Raw genomic sequence first — 15,188 nt, 5'->3', positions numbered from 1 at the left:
CCCTGTGGAAATCCTTCAGAAACAGCGTAACTGGTGGAGAGGAGGAGGGGTTTGGGGGCAGCTTGAGATTCCTCGAGCGCTTTGCCCAGTTTTCACCACAGGACAGGGCTCAAAGCACAAGGATGTTTTCTGTGGCAGGATCTTAATTCAGCTCCCTGTTTGCTGACTGCTGGGGGAGGCTTCAGGGATTCCCACAGCTGCTGTTAGTAACAGAGGAGGTGCAAGTGGGAAGCACTACCAGCCCTGTATTTACTTAGCGGTTAAAAGAGGGGTTGCACAGCAATTTTCATGCCACCTGAATGTGATGTTGGTCTTTCCTGAGAGAAGAGAGCTGAAGCAATAGGTAATTCCTCAGCAGTAGCTGCTTTCTCCATGTCAGCTGGGAAAATGTTTCCTCTCTGCTCACTCCAGCAAGGATGCAGTTGGTTTTCCCTTATGGAGTTAAGCACATCGAATGCTCCTCTGATCTGTTAAGCATTTGCTCTCTCCTTTCCAAGGCTGCCTATATTACAGCAGCTTTCTCAGCTTCTGGTGTTCCTGGTTGCTATTTTAAGAGGACATGGTGGATGGTGCCTTCCCGAGGGGAGCAAAGCTCAGCTAAACCCGCTTCTCCCTCCCCAGGTACGTTCTGAACCTGACATAAGGTCTGAACCCTTCCAAAGGTCAGGTGCAGTGCTTGTGTCCTCACAGTTTTGTCCAAGGCGCCCGATTCCAGGCAAGCGGAGGTTTTCCTTTTGTTTCTGTTGTCTTTACACTTGCATCAAGCCCTAACGCAGCTGCTCCTTTCCCCAGGACGTTTGTGCCTGCCTGCTGAACTCCACGTTCACCTCCCACTGCTCCGGGCCACGGCGAATGCCTGCAAGGAGGGAGAGCTGCGCTACCTTCTCTGCTAGGGGTGCTACGCCGAGACCAGCTTCGAGTGCTGGAGGAGGATGGAAAATTCAGGTTGCCTGGCTTGCAGCACACAGGGGGCTGTGTAGAGGTGGTCCTCTACAGCTTCGAAGGGGACAGTTTTGGCCACGATTGGCTCCAATGAGGTCTGGCCTCAGCAGCCCGGCCACCCAGCGCTGACAGTAAATCCTTTGCTTTATCAACATACGATGTGATTCCTCCCGTGCAAAGAACAAAACAAAGACCGGCTCCATGTCAACAGGGAAGCGGCCGCCACTGACGCTGCCATAGGCAGGGCCTTTCACCAGCCCGGCCAGGCTGTTTGCCCTAAACAGTTTGTTAATCACTTTGAGCTTCCCCCCGCAAGCCCACCTCATTTTTCTCAACTAAGTAATTATTGCCGATTCTGTCCGAATCCTATTAAATTCTCCAACCCTGCAAGGCTGTTAGCAGCAACGTTAAGCTCAGCGTTGTTCAAAACTATTGCTGAATTGCGTCAAGTGCTCGCTCTGAGTTTCAGCTTCCTGCAAGCTAAGGAATAACAGCTTGCACAGCTGCAATATCCTAAGCAATAAAAAGATAAGATAAAAACTACCATAGGCTTGGCTGCCAGACCAAAACCAAGCCAGATCACCTGTTACACTGTCCCGGCCTCGTTACCTGCCCCTGCAACCCACCCAGGCTCACGTCCATCACCACACACGGGTGCTTTCCTGCCGTTCTCAAGGAACACGGGGCGCGCTTGTGAGCTTCGTGGTTTCTCTGCCTCTGCAGCTTTGTAACTTCAGCAACACTTTCCCTCTTAAAACCTTTCTCAGACAAAAAACAGAGGCTGCAACTCATGGCAAGAGCATAGGTGCAGGCTGGGTGCGATGCCGGAGGTGGCTGCTGTGCTGAGCCATGCCTCGTTGCTTTTTTCCTCACCGTGCGTTCTACCATCGAGGGAAGGATGGAGGCAGGAGCAGCAGGGGAAACCCTGAATTTCTTACACCCAGAGGAGCCAAATGGGTGGAAAGCAGAGACCTCCAGAGAGCTTGAAAATGTAACACCCCACATCCCAGCGGGGATGGAGCAAGGAGAAGCCCTGTGGCTGCCTTTCTGGTGGCAAGAGGTCCCCCCAGGCCCTGAAATGGGGGAACCGGTCCTGTAAGGAGGGGCCGGAGAAGGATGCTGGAGCTGCTCCTCGTGCCCAACATCCCGCCTGCCCGCATCGACTTCCTAGGCCCTCATAATCCAAAGAGTCGCAATAGAAATGCACTAAAATTTATTGGGTTTTCTCCATAGCCTGCAGCTTCTGTGAAGTAATGTCCCTGCACATATATATATATATATATATATGTGTTTATCCGCTCACATACTTTTGTTCTCTCTTGTGGAGAGTGCCAGGAGCTTCTGGGGCTCACAGATGTCCCCAGCAGCTGTAGCTGCCGACAGAATTCCAAGGACAGGAGCCAGCCTGCTCGCTTTCCCACTCGGGGGAAGGCTGAGCTCCCGGTACCCTTCTGGGCACACGCCGCTCATCCCTCTGCTGCTGAAGGCACCCCGGCTCCATCTCTCCTATGAGCGGAGTGGTTCAGCAATACTGAAAACCAGGAAATTTTTGCAGCGCTAGTCCTCAGAAACATCCACGTCAAGTTGTCCAGAGGGTACAAAATGCACAAGATTTTGGTGGTTTCCGGAGACGATGGTGACCTCTGGCCGCCCGCGCGGTTGCAACTCCTCCACGTCGGTCCCACGCAGCTGGGAGCGAGAGGGTGTTTGTCCCGGCCGGTTCTGCACGCACAGCTTCATGGCCTCAGGACCGAGAGGAGCTGCATCTCTCGAGGTTGCTTTCTTGCTCCGTCACGAGGCAATAACGTTTCCCCGCGGGGCCCGTAGCCGTGGGCGCAGGGACTTGCGTGGCTGCTTTCCTTGCAGGTGGCTTTAACCGCAGGGCCGTGCCACACCGCAGCCAAGCAGGTAACGAACGCCCTGGGTCTGGCTAGCACAGCGGCTCCGATGGAGCGGTGTACTGCATGCAAGCTCCAGCACGCCCGCCGGTATTTGTAAAACATTGTTTTGCTTTAATCTGGCTTTTTAAGTAAATTGTCAAAGCCCTTTCTGTTCACTAGGAACCTTTTTCTTTTTTTTTTTTTTTTTTTTGACTGCAAAGTTTCATCTTTCAAAGCTTGGCTAGTTTTGAGTGATGCTGAAAAACCCCATTGGCAGTGGCTTTTTGTTCCGTGCTGGTATTGTTCAAGCAAAAGTGGTTGTTTTCTTTTCGTCCTGGCATAGCTCAGGAGTGACTGCATGGTCTGAGCTCAAACTTTCTAAAAATACTCACCCGTGAGGAGAGATCCAGCACGGCAGTGTTCAGACCCAGAGATTAACGCCTTGGAAAGGTGCAGTGGTCTGAAAAAGAAGCCGGTGGCAGCGTGGTGCCAACTCGGGGCACTGAAAGCCCCGGAGCTGCGACGCGTGGCAGGCAGAGAGGATCTGCAGAGTGCTGCGGGTCTCTCTGCGACGCCGAGACCCAGGTACGGGGGAAATCCACGCAGCGCCTGCAGAACCAGCCCAGGGGAACTACTGTTTGTGGGAAGGCTGTCGGGTGATTCAGAAGTCATAAAGAAAAGCACTTCTCGCTGCTTGGAGAAGCAAGGGTGAACCATGAGCCTGCTCCTCACCAGAGGCTGGTCTTGGTGACCACATCCTCTTGTCGGAGCGTGAGACGGGCGGCTCTGGGGGAAGGGAGGATGGCAGGGGCTGAGCAGAGCGGAGATCAGGCATATGACAAATTGCAGGAAAACATGTGGGAGCTCCTTTTTGTCCTTCCACTGGCTGATTGCAGGAAGCTCCCCAGGTGACGGCTTTAGCAGCTGCTGGGACAGGAGACCTTATTGTTCTGCGCTGGCGATTACAGCCGTGCCAGTTTTTGGCAGGAAGCTACAAGACAAAACCCTCGCGGTCTTCTTTCTCGCTCGCCGGGTTTGCTCTCAAGGGGCTGATCCTTCAGCTCAGCTTTTTCAGCTTAGCTCGCCACCTGAGGAGGTCCAGCTTCCCCCTCCCAGCCGGGCCAGTCCCATGGGCTTCGCCCTAAGATCCTGGCAGGAGCATGGAGACTTTTCACAGAGCTTGGGCAATATTAAAGGTTGCTGCTGTCATGCCTACCACTGCATTTCTAATGCTAAACTATGCGGTCACCCAGCATACCAACCCCCCCGCCTTGTACCTGTCTGGGCCCTGTTTAGTTCCCGTTCCCCTTTCCCTGGCCTTGGGCTCAAGTTCTGTTCTCAGTTTGGGTTTTCTCGGTGACGCACAGAGGAAGAACATTTGGGGTTTTCTTAATCTGTCTGGCATCGCATAGGAAGGCAGAAGCTGGCAGCACCCTTGAGATGAAAGGATGTGGGAACACGAGGGAACCGTCACTGCTGGTCTCACTGGAGCTTGCAGCACAGAAACCGGCAGCATGTGGCCGTGTCTGCAAGCGAACTCTTTAGGTTGCTGCCATCTCCCCGTTCTGCCTCTCCCCCGCGGTGCTGTACCTCCCCGTGACGCTGTGCCCAGCCCGTGGTGGCCAGCGGCACGTGGCTGACCCAAGGGCACGGTTTCCAGCCCCATCTTCTCCAGCCTGCAGCCAGGGGCACGGCAGCTGAGCTCTGCCGGTGTTAAATCCCGAGTCTTGTTCCTCTGCCCCCTTTTTCCTTCCCTCCGTGGGGTTTTATACCGAAGACGGGAACGACGGTCACGTCCCCTCCGAGGAATCACCAGGCTGCGGCATTTCCAGCCAGGGGGGCTGCGCGTCGGAGGCTGCCGGCAGCAAATCCCCCCGCCGCGGGGGTGATGGGGCAGGCAGGTTGGGGTGTCGCCGGCTCTGCTGAGGGATGTCAGCCGGGGTTTTGCACGGAGTGGATGCGCCGTGTGTTGTAATCTCACCTGGAGAGCACCTGGCTGCGGTTCAGCCCCCACCACGCTTGCCTGCGCCCGTGATCTCACGGGGTTTTGCAAGCCCAGCCAGCCCACGGTGAGCCTAGGGGTGATTCAGCCGGGGAGCCTCTCTCCCAGCTGAGTCAGGCTTTAATTCCTGCGTCTCCGTGCCCCGCTGCGGGGAGGGGGATAGGTCTACAAATTGCAGGAGCCCTCACAAGCTGGGGTCTCTGCAGCACTGCTGCCCTTTTGCCCCCCCACCCCAGCCCAGCATCCCGGCCAAAGCTGGCTCCCGCCGTAGCTCCTTGCCCTCTGCAGTACTGCTGCGCCGAAACAGCTGCATCGTGTCAGCCCGTCGGGCTGCGCCGTCCCGGTAAATGACCCCATTCCCGAGAAACGGGGATGGAGCTGCCAATGTACAGCTCCTTAGATTGAGGGGAGGGCAGCGGACGGCCCAGCCGTGCTCTGGGGACCTCACCGTGCATCTCGTCTGTGTCTCCCACCACCATCACATCTTTTGCCGCGCATACGGCAGTGTGGGTAGCGCCCAGGGTGTTTAAATCCGTAACCCCTGCTTTGCAGAAAGGGCGAACGGGCTTGCGGGGTGACTGGCAGCACCGTCGGCACTTTGGAAAGCTGTGGCCAATTCCTTGGATAAAGAGTCCGCAGAGGCCGAGCGCCTGCAAATGGTGCCCACGCAAGGATGAAAGAGGGGCCGTCGCCCACGGGCCCCTATCAGCAGCCCCATGAGCTCGGTCTGGGGGCACTAGGAAACGAAATGCCATTTAACAGGGCGTTTTCCTGCCCCGTTTCTGCCCCAGCCTCCGCCAGTTCTGCCCTCTCCCGTACTGGGGCAGGGGGATGGGACAGGAAGGCCCTCGTTATTCAGGGCTTGCTAATTAGACGGGAATGTTATCTCCAGCCCAGATGTCAGCTCTGACCTCCCTCTAACCTTCTGGAAATCAAAACAGATGCAACTCTGTTTGTTTTAAAATAATAAAAATAAGCATTTGGGGTGAAGCAGGAAAACCTGGCCCTGGGGGTACGGCTGGGGAGGGAGGAGGGCACGCGACCAGATAAGCCTGGTGAGATACGCCAGGCTGCAGAGCTGGGAGGGACAGGCCACCCTGCCCTGGGCAAAGTCCCATGGCTTACGGTGGCTGTGCACGTACTTTGGGGCCTCTAACCTATATCCAGTCGTGGCAGTGGTGCAGACACAGCTTCCCTTCCCTTCCCATCCCATCCCATCCCAGCTGGGACTGGTAGATCCAGAGGTGGAACTGATGAGGAAGGTCAGCTGAGTTTGTATTTTACCTCCCTGCCTTGGCTTCGGGATTTACCAAGGGTCTCGAAAGGAGAAGTTGATCCCTGGAACGAGCTCTGCCTTTCAAACCTCACCGCCTTTTGGTCATGCCACCTAAGGCAGTCCCCAAATTGTTTCGGACTAAAGGGAACTGGGTGACATGAACAGCTGGTGATTCTTGTCCTTGGCTTGTAGTAAAAACTTGTTTTATTGCATTTCTGTAATAACCTTCTGTAGCTGGGGAGCAAACTTTGCCTGGCTCTGAACCGGGCCAGTCCTTTGAGCACCTCACCCTATGTTAACCCAGGTTTACACCTCTGTTCCCCATAGCAGACTACATCGCTTTGCTTCCTCTTCTTTGTAAACCCACAGCTCCGGTCTGGAGCTTAACACCCAGGAGGTCTTTACCCGGCACCTTCTGTGTTGGACATCCAGGCACCCTGAGCTGCAGCACCAAAATTCCTGATGCCGGAGGCTTGACGGCAGTCCTTGCTGCAAAATGAGGATTGGATGTGACCGGCTGAGAACCAGCACTCTCGAGCTTTCTCGTTCTGCTGCAGCCTCTGCAGCTCGGGATAGCCGCTGGTCCAGCCTTGGCTCTATCCTGCCCGGGCCATCTACACCGTGGAACAGGAGCGTGGCCTGCACTGAACTGCCCCAAGCCCCCTCTCCAGGGACTCTTCCCGATGGGATTTTCAGCTGTGTAAGGTGGACTGGGAAGAGCTGAGCTGCACACTCAGCCGGCAGAGCTGAGGTGCCCTCTCCCTGCCTCCCTCCTCCCTCCCTGCCTGCAGATCGTGTCCATGACCTATTTGTCAGCCTCGTACCTGACATCTCATATACTTGTGTAGCGCTTCCCCCATCCACAGCCTGGAGCTCATCTCAGCTTTCCCCATTTCCCATCTTTTATGAATACTTCAGAGGGATTGCTCATCACGCAGCAATCCTGATATTGCAAAAGGCACCGCTGATTTGCAGTCACACGTCATTTTGCCTACCATTATCCCCAAGACAGCAAGCAGGTAAAAGTTTGGAGGTTTCCCTTCTCGCTTGCCTTCTGTGAAATCACCTGCTGGCCCACTGAGTAATGGGTGGTTTTTTCACGCTCTGAAGGTTGTGCCTCACAGTTATGACATCACAGCAGTGATGCATTGCCCTCCAGCAACATCACCAGAGCAGAACATGATTTCTGTTGTCTTCCAGCCCTAGCTACCGCCTGGTACACCCTGTCTCCCCGAGCTTCAGGGTCACTGAAGCAGAGTAATAGCTGACAGGTGAGTAATCGAGAAGCTACCTGACCAGATTTAGACCTGACTGTAAACATCGTCTCCGATAACAATGGGAAGGAGGATCCGTGCCTGCTGAGGTGCAGAGCTGCTGAAGAAGAAGGATGGTGCACAGACATCCCTGGACACGCATACGGACAGCATTCACACAGCACACCTGCAGTCCAGCTCCGCTCACAGAAACCAGCACAGCTCCCTGGACTTGAGTGAATTTGCACCCATTTTTATGACCTAAACTTCTGAGCCAATATTTACACGATAGGCGGACGCACCAACTTGCTGCGTGACACTGCGTACGCGCACCGACGTGTGCTGCTACGGTGCACGCAGACGCCAACAAACACACTCGCAAAGACTCGTGCTTTTACAAGTAGGCAGAGACGCCTGCTCTCCTCCAGGAGGTGAGACGGACAGTTCCTCAGGCTGCTTCAGGATGGTCCTTTACATTTGCAAGAGGGACATTAACAAACTGGAGCAACTCCAGTGGAGGAGCACAAAGCTGGCACGGAGCATCTGACGCATGAGCAGGGGCTATGGGAGTTTGCAGAGGTTTGTCTTCTACTACCCAAATGGGGGTTATGCAGAAGGTAGAGCCAGATTGCCAGAGGTGCTCAGTGAAAGGACAAGAGGCAAGAACAGAGACTGTGGATTTGCCATCCTCAGAGATTTTCAAAACCCAGCTGGATATGGCCCTGAGCGCCCTGACCTAACCTTAAGGCTGGTCCTGCTCCGAGCAAATGGTTGGACTGGAGACCTCCAGAGTTACCTCCTACACTAAACGATGCTGTGATTTTGGTAATCCTACATGTCTGGCAATAGACATTCCTTAATTCAGGTACTGATTGCAACCACTTGCATGTGGGATGCTATAACAACCCCTGTGACCAGCCACGCAGCTGGAATAAATTCATTCACAGTATCACTGGAAAGGAGGCTTTCTGGCCTCTCCTGGGCTGCGATTCCCTCATAGTTTCTGACCAGCTTACATCTGGCTGCCCATGACTGTGCATTTCCAGCACCTCTCTAGCACTCAGGCAGTCAAATGGACCAAGGAAATGATCAAGCTGGAAACATCTTTCTTTTGGTTCAAGTTTTTTTCCAGCTGGATCAGCTGGCTGTGTCATCTGGGACTGGCAGTGGGAGTGTGAAGATCAGACGAGGGAGAGGAACAGCCCCCCTTCGGGGACTGCTCAGACTTGGGTTGACCTAATGCAGTCATCAAACCCCGACCCTTGTGAGGCTGAGGAGGAACACGATGTTCCACCCTTGCAGGTTAACCTAACTCATGTCACTCCTCCCGGGGGAAGGGTGCACAGCTTCTCTTTCTTGAGCCACACACAGCCTGCAAGCAGTTGAAGGGTGGCTGTTGTGATAAGCTCGGGGGGGGGGGATCGCTTGAAATCACTTCCACAGCTCCCGCCCCCCTTGGCTCTTAAAATATGTGGCTTGAGAATATAAAAACTCCGTATGCGGTAGGGAAGGTCATTACCTCTGGCAGCTCATGCACCTCTCCACAGACCTGGGTGTCTGAGAACTGGTAAGCCCCTGTAGTAGCATCCAGCCCACCCAACCCTGCGTTTGTGCAACTTGAACATAGCCACAACTACGAGAAGCGTGTTATAGAGGAAGCTCTCAGCGCCTGTTTCCTCTCTTATAAAACAGAGATAGCTGCCTCCTGGAGTGCTAAATATGACTGGTTTTGGTAAAGATTGCTGAGGGAGGCTAATCCCTGCCTCCTGCCTGCTGCTCCTTCCCGAAACATGCCAGTGTTCACAGAAGGAGGTGGGTTCTGTGACATCTTCTTTTTTTTTTTTTTTTTTTTTTTTTTTTCCCCCTCCTATTGGGATAAATTGAGTCACACTGGGATGATGTCCTACAGGCTGGCAGCAGGCCCAAAACCAGAGTTACAGCCTGAATCCTGCTCGCTGTACCCCCCTCCCCATCCCAGCCACCATATGCGTGTGGCTTAACTTTTCATGTCCTTGGTTTAATAAACTCGTGTCAGGAATTTTATGTGCATAGCAACCTTATCTGATGACAGCGACATTTTTAGCATGTTTATGCTTGGTTTTATTTGTAACCAGTTTCCAGCGTAGTTCAGCCGGGTGGATTGAAGGGGGTTGAAATGTTTAAGAACCCAACGCGCACGCTGACAACTCAGCCAGAATTACTGGGGGGGGCTCCGAAGCACATCCAGAGGCAAAAGGATCTGCAATGGAGTTTGTGCACCAGATTTGCCAGCTGCAGCCTTTCACACAGTCGCTAGAGTCTGACAAGCAACACTGGGGGGGCCGAGGGGAGGGTTGTTTGTTTTTCCTTTCTTTTTTTCTTCCGGTTCTCAGTACTATCACAACCAGATGGGAATAGGTTTCCCACGTCGGATGCGGGGGACTCTCCAACCCAGTGCTCCCAGATACCCACAACATGACAAATACAGACATTTATTCTTCACCACAGCTCCAGCTAGTAGGAGTTATGGGGGTGGAAAGGGGAGGGGAGCCGGGTCGTTTTGTAGTTTGAAATTTAAACAGCTGGATTCGGCGAGGGTTCCCAGGGTTTTTCCCGGGAAGGAGGTCAGTGGCTTGTGCAGGCAGATAGCCTGGGAGCAAGCATCAGGAGTGCCCCTCGAGGCTCCACCTCCGCAGCTCTGCCTCGAATGGAGCACTCTTGCCCGTATAAGGCTGTGGTTGTCGCAACGAAAAACAACCATAAATAGTTGTGTGATTGTTACCTGCCTCGCTCTGTGCAAGATTGGGCACCTTCCCAAGTCAGACTCTTCCTGCCTGCAGCTTCCAGCGCTCCCCTCCCCACTTCAGCTCCAGAAAGGCAGCAGTTCCCATGTCTCTGCTCTCGGATGTGCAAGCCCAGGCCACGAGGTCCAATTTCTCCAGGTGCTTTGCCCTTGGACTGTTCAAAGTGTAGAAAGCCTCCTGCTCGAAGCTATTCACTTGCTTTGCAAAGTGCTGCAGGAGGGGGGCTGCGGCTCATACATCTGCGCACCTTTCTTCAGCAGCTCATGGGCCAAAAGTTTCTTTAGTTTGAAGGAACTCATTCTTCATCTTCATCTTCTCTCATTCTTCAACTGAGAGTGTATGTACCAGGGAAGCTGTAGGAGGAGAAAGAAAATTAATACAGTGGGGCAAAACAGGACACTAACAGAGATGGTAAACAGCCCTATGCAAGACGTTTCTGTTTTCTTCTTTTCCAGGGTGTGAGATCCCACATGAGAGGATGCATCCAGGCAGGGGACTGCATGACAGGGAAGGAGCTGTGCTTACCAACCAGCATGTAGGCAGGGATTGCAGCACCTTGCTGAGCTTGACCCTAATCCCATAGCATGGCTGTGGCACTTCTCTTGGGGGGTCCCCTGCACCCTGCGCAGCCCCTGGGGACCTGAGGCACATGGGGACACGCAGTGCAGGAGACTTTGCTGTGCCGTGCAGCCCCTGCTATCGGCATCGAGGGAAGAGACTGTCCTCAGGGTCTTATGCTTAGCATGTGAGCGTTCAAATGGCCACCTTCCCCCCATCTTTTCTCTCCAGGAAAATGATCTTTCTTTCTGAGATGCAGTGCGTTCCCATGGGGAATACCTAAATGCAGAGACTTCGCTGTCTCCTGGAAGGAGAAGCTTATCACAATGAGCCCACACTGTGGGCTAAGCAGCAGCAAAGTCCTAGAGCAGCAGTCAGGAGACCTGGTGTATCCGTCAGACAATTATTTGCCTGTTTCCTGATGTGGCTGGGTTTTACTCCCTCCCCCCTTCTCAATTTTTCTCTAAGTAATGAAGCAATTCATTGTCAGTGCATATTTTAAACACTGACTCTCTTCGGTCCTGTCTTAGACCCGGCACACACTTCCCAAAAGTTTCCTGTGGGCCCCAACTACAGCAGTTTAAACATTTTCCATCGTACGTGAAGCAGCTCTGTGCTGCCACGGGGTCCTTGGTTCCCTGACTTGCCTGGTCAGTCGGGGTAGTATCCTGCACCCAGGTCCTGCCTGGGACCTGCTGCAGGCATTGGGGCCAGTCTCAGCCCTTCTTCACTTCTGATTGCTCTCTCACACTGAGTTTCTTTGGTCTGTTTGAGCTTGAAAGCTCTTTGGGGAAGGCAACAGGAGCTGATCTTGGCTTGAGAATCAGTCTTTGCTACCGCAACGCAGTGACAGAGGAGGACTGTGGTTTGATGTGCAGCAATAAAGGGAGGAATGCCTATCTTTGCTAGATGTCTTCACTAGACTATCCTCAGTCTCTTCCAGAGAGGAGAGGCAAGGTTGTTCCCAATGAGTACTGCTATACTTGGGAAGCTGCCACTGAGAATTATGAGTTTTCCCCTAGACAGTCTTTTCCAGGTCTGCTGGCAGGCCAGGAGACACAGACCCTGTTGGGACTGTAGCTTGAGCTGCTCTTTCCCCAGTCCCACATAAACACTGCTCCACTGCTTTCTGGGCAGCTTCTTGGACGCAAAGACAACCTTCATGGAACGCAGATGTAGCCCCTCACCTATGCTTGAATATCTGGGTGCCTTCTACATTGAGAAGCTCTTGGGCAAGCAGCACTATCAATCACAGGTGACGAGAAGTGTGACACTGACTGGAGACTGAATCGTAACAGCCTTCTCCTGGTACTGTGGGTTAAAGTACCTCGCTCCCTTTCTCAGAAGTTCAACAGAGAACAAGATTAGACAGCAGCAGTGTGAAAGGTTTAAAACCAATGCAGGGTGTAAAACCTTTAGCGTTAAGACGGCGCTTGCCCTTAGAGTACAGTTTTCCATCATTGGGATTGCCTCTTTTTGAGGCAGGACTGCCCCAAGCCCCTGGGTTTTTTCCTTCCCGTGCCAGGAGGCAGAGGGAGGAGAAGGGTACCAGTGCCAGGGTGGCTGGCACTCCCTTTTGGGACAGCTCGGTGCCAAGAGGTGAGGTCATTGCCATCGGGACCAAGCGTAGCGTTGGCAGGGAGCAGGGCAGGGGCCTCTGCCTTCCCAGCTGTTGTGTGTCTCTGGGGCTGAGCAAAAAGATGTCCCGCAGGGCAAGCGGGGCCCTCTTTTTAAAGCAAATTTTGCTTTGCAGATGGAATGGATGGAGAGGGTCTGGAGGAATTACAGCTCGCAGCCCCTCTCCGCTTTCCTCTGTTTCATCGTCTTGCAGGTGTGAAGGTAGCACTCATTTCAGGGCACACGAACCCACATCAGATTCTTTCCCCATCCCCAGGCTTTTACACCCAGAGTCACTTGCAGGGGACCATAATCTAGATTTTCAGTTTTAAAGGAGACTTTACAGTGATCCGAAAAGACCTTGGACTCATGTATCCTGAAGAAGCACAAAAAAAATGCATCTTAAGTGCTCCTAATTATATCTTTTTTTTTTTTCCTCCTGCTTTACACATTTTCCTGCTTAGGTTTTTTTTTCTTGTCTTTGCTAATTAGAAGACTAATTTTAGAAATTAGTCTTGTCCACTCTGGAAAACTAATAGAAAATTAGTAAAAACACAGTAGCATGAAAATGAAAGCAAGCCTGGGGAAAGGTAATTGTTTATAACTGAGGGGTTTTGTTAACTCCTGTGCCTAATTAACACACTACAAAGGGGAGCCTTTGTTGAAACTTCCACACCCTGCTTTCTCAATTAAGGTACAAGAGAGATCATAATAAAAAGAGCTTGGAGACAGCTGGTATGTCCCCTAGCAAAGCTAAACCTGATTTAGCATTCCTTAAATTAAAAAAAAAAAAAATTAAACAAACAAAACCAAACATACACATATCTTCTTTTCCTGCATGTGATTCTTTTTTTCTCCATGTAATGCAAAGCTCTTTCTCATGGATACCTAGTAGGAACAAAAAAACTTAAATTATGATCCTTGTTGCTGATGTGTTTTTAGCCGACAGGAAAAAAGGGCTGGGATGATTATTTTCAGGGTTATGATGGCTGTTAGAAGAAACTTTGCAGGAAAGCTGAATCATCGGGTGAGCATCTTGTTTTCATCTTTTTGTGTTTTGCTATCCCACATCTAAGGGGCGGCTTATGAAAATTCAAAAGGCTTTTATACATGTACATTCCTCTATAAAGAGTCAAAGAATTATAGGCCTCTGTGCTGTCTCGCAATTAGCCGCAAACTTATGTAGAGGTGTGTGTTTCAAGTTCAGTGTTAGATGCATCTGTAATCAGGAGAATAGTAGAGTAGCAAGAGGTTTAAGGATGCTTTTACTCCATGTGTAAACAGAAAAGACAAGGAGGGAGTGGACAGGATTTACCCTGGGTTGGTTGCCTTGACCCACTAGGTAGAAGAGAGCAGAGCTATCTTCTTATTTCGTGTTTTAGATTTGTATCACGCTTGGGTCTGTAACTCAAAGTTCAAATATTCTCTTCACAAAAAACCTTTTAACCTCTTCTTTTTTTTTTTTTCCTGAGACAGTGCAGAAGGCAGCAGTGCTTGCAGGACTCCTTACATCCCAGCCTAACACAAGCTGCTACCTCATGTCAAGGAATTTCAGAAGAAGCCCCTGAGCACCTCTGTCCTGTGGGTTTGATTCCTCTAACACTTTCCTGTCTCCTGGTAGCTGAGAAATATTGCAGAGCAGGTGCTAGCCTGCAGTTGGGCAGCTCAGTAGCCTGCTACTCCTCAGTGGGGTATTGATTTTTGACAGGAACTTTGTGTTATGCAAACATGCAAGGTGCCCAGTGAGTTGCTTGCTTTGTTCCAGAATAATCCCAGGAAACGATGCTCTGATATATGGGAAAGAAGATGACTGTGTTAAGTGGAGCTCATCTGCACCTCGGCTAAAAGGTGGTTTCCCACAGCGGTGGCACCTCATCTATCTCTCTTGGTATTTTCTCACATCCTACAAAGCTAATGCCTCAGTAAGTCCCCGCTAATTTTCTGCCTTCTGTGCCAGCGCTGTCAGTTCAGTCTTCTGGTCCGTTCACCTGACCCAAACGCAGGACTGAGAATAAGGGCAACGCACGGATCTTTTTTGTGTCCTGCACTGGCCCATATATTTCCAAAGGCAGAGCAGACTGGCAAAGCTGTACAGAACAGTCCACGCGGACAGTGGGAGGCCGGAGGAGCTGGGAGAATTGAGGAGGCTCTCAAGGGAGCAGGAAAAAAGTCCCAAATGTGGGAGGGAATCTTGGCAGAAGTGAAAGGGGGGTTGTTGAGCAAAGCATGCACTGGCTCCAGACGCACAGAGCTTGCAATATGTTACGCTGAGAATCTGTGGGTGTGTTTATAAGACCTGCCGCTGACTTGCAAAGCACAAAGGATGTAGCCTCCTCTTATCAGAAAAATGTGGCTTCAGTCTTGCAGAAGAGGGAGAACGAATGCTTGCATAACTTCATATTGAGTCTTCTTTCTGGTTGTAGCCCGACAGAATGGTCCCAAAGTTTGGCTTTGACTGGACCGACTTTGGTTACTGGCAGACAAAAGTGGTGTCTTTAATTGTGGCAGGCTATAAACGAGTTAGTTCCCCTGCAGTTCCCACAACAAAGCTACAATGAGAAACTGCATGACTTTCTACAGCACTGGAAAAATCCCTTGTTCCTAGCATCTCTTGGGCATACTAGAATATTTCAGGCTAGTTTCACTTTGTCCTCAGCCAGTTCCCTGGAATGAAAACCACAGAGCCACTTCATTTGAGCAAATATTTGGCCTTGATTACTATTGCAGGCTGAGCCCAAAAGCAAACAGCAAACATGAGGTAAGCAGAGAGGCACCATTAGCAGAGCAAAAGCTCACACGGTAATCTCAAGAAAGGCAGCAAGCTGAAAGGAGGGGTGCTCTCTTTTTTTGGGGGGGGGGGGGGGGACTAAAGTTGTC

The 15,188-nt window shown here is 51.8% G+C and overlaps 1 protein-coding gene across 1 annotated transcript in view; it reads left to right on the top strand.

Annotated features, from left to right (window-relative positions):
* Nucleotides 1–14,213: 14,213 nt before the first annotated feature.
* MYH9 (myosin, heavy chain 9, non-muscle) overlaps nt 14,214–15,188 on the top strand; it is a 79,303-nt gene continuing 78,328 nt past the window's right edge. The window contains exon 1 of the mRNA XM_010585385.1: nt 14,214–14,233. The gene's annotated coding sequence lies outside the window, so the exon portion shown is untranslated. The remainder of the gene's footprint in view (nt 14,234–15,188) is intronic.

The sequence above is a fragment of the Haliaeetus leucocephalus genome, unplaced genomic scaffold, assembly GCF_000737465.1.
Source record: "Haliaeetus leucocephalus isolate CR32 unplaced genomic scaffold, Haliaeetus_leucocephalus-4.0 Scaffold101, whole genome shotgun sequence".
Classification (NCBI taxonomy): Eukaryota; Metazoa; Chordata; class Aves; order Accipitriformes; family Accipitridae; genus Haliaeetus; species Haliaeetus leucocephalus.
This window is presented reverse-complemented; position numbering and strand designations above follow the sequence as displayed.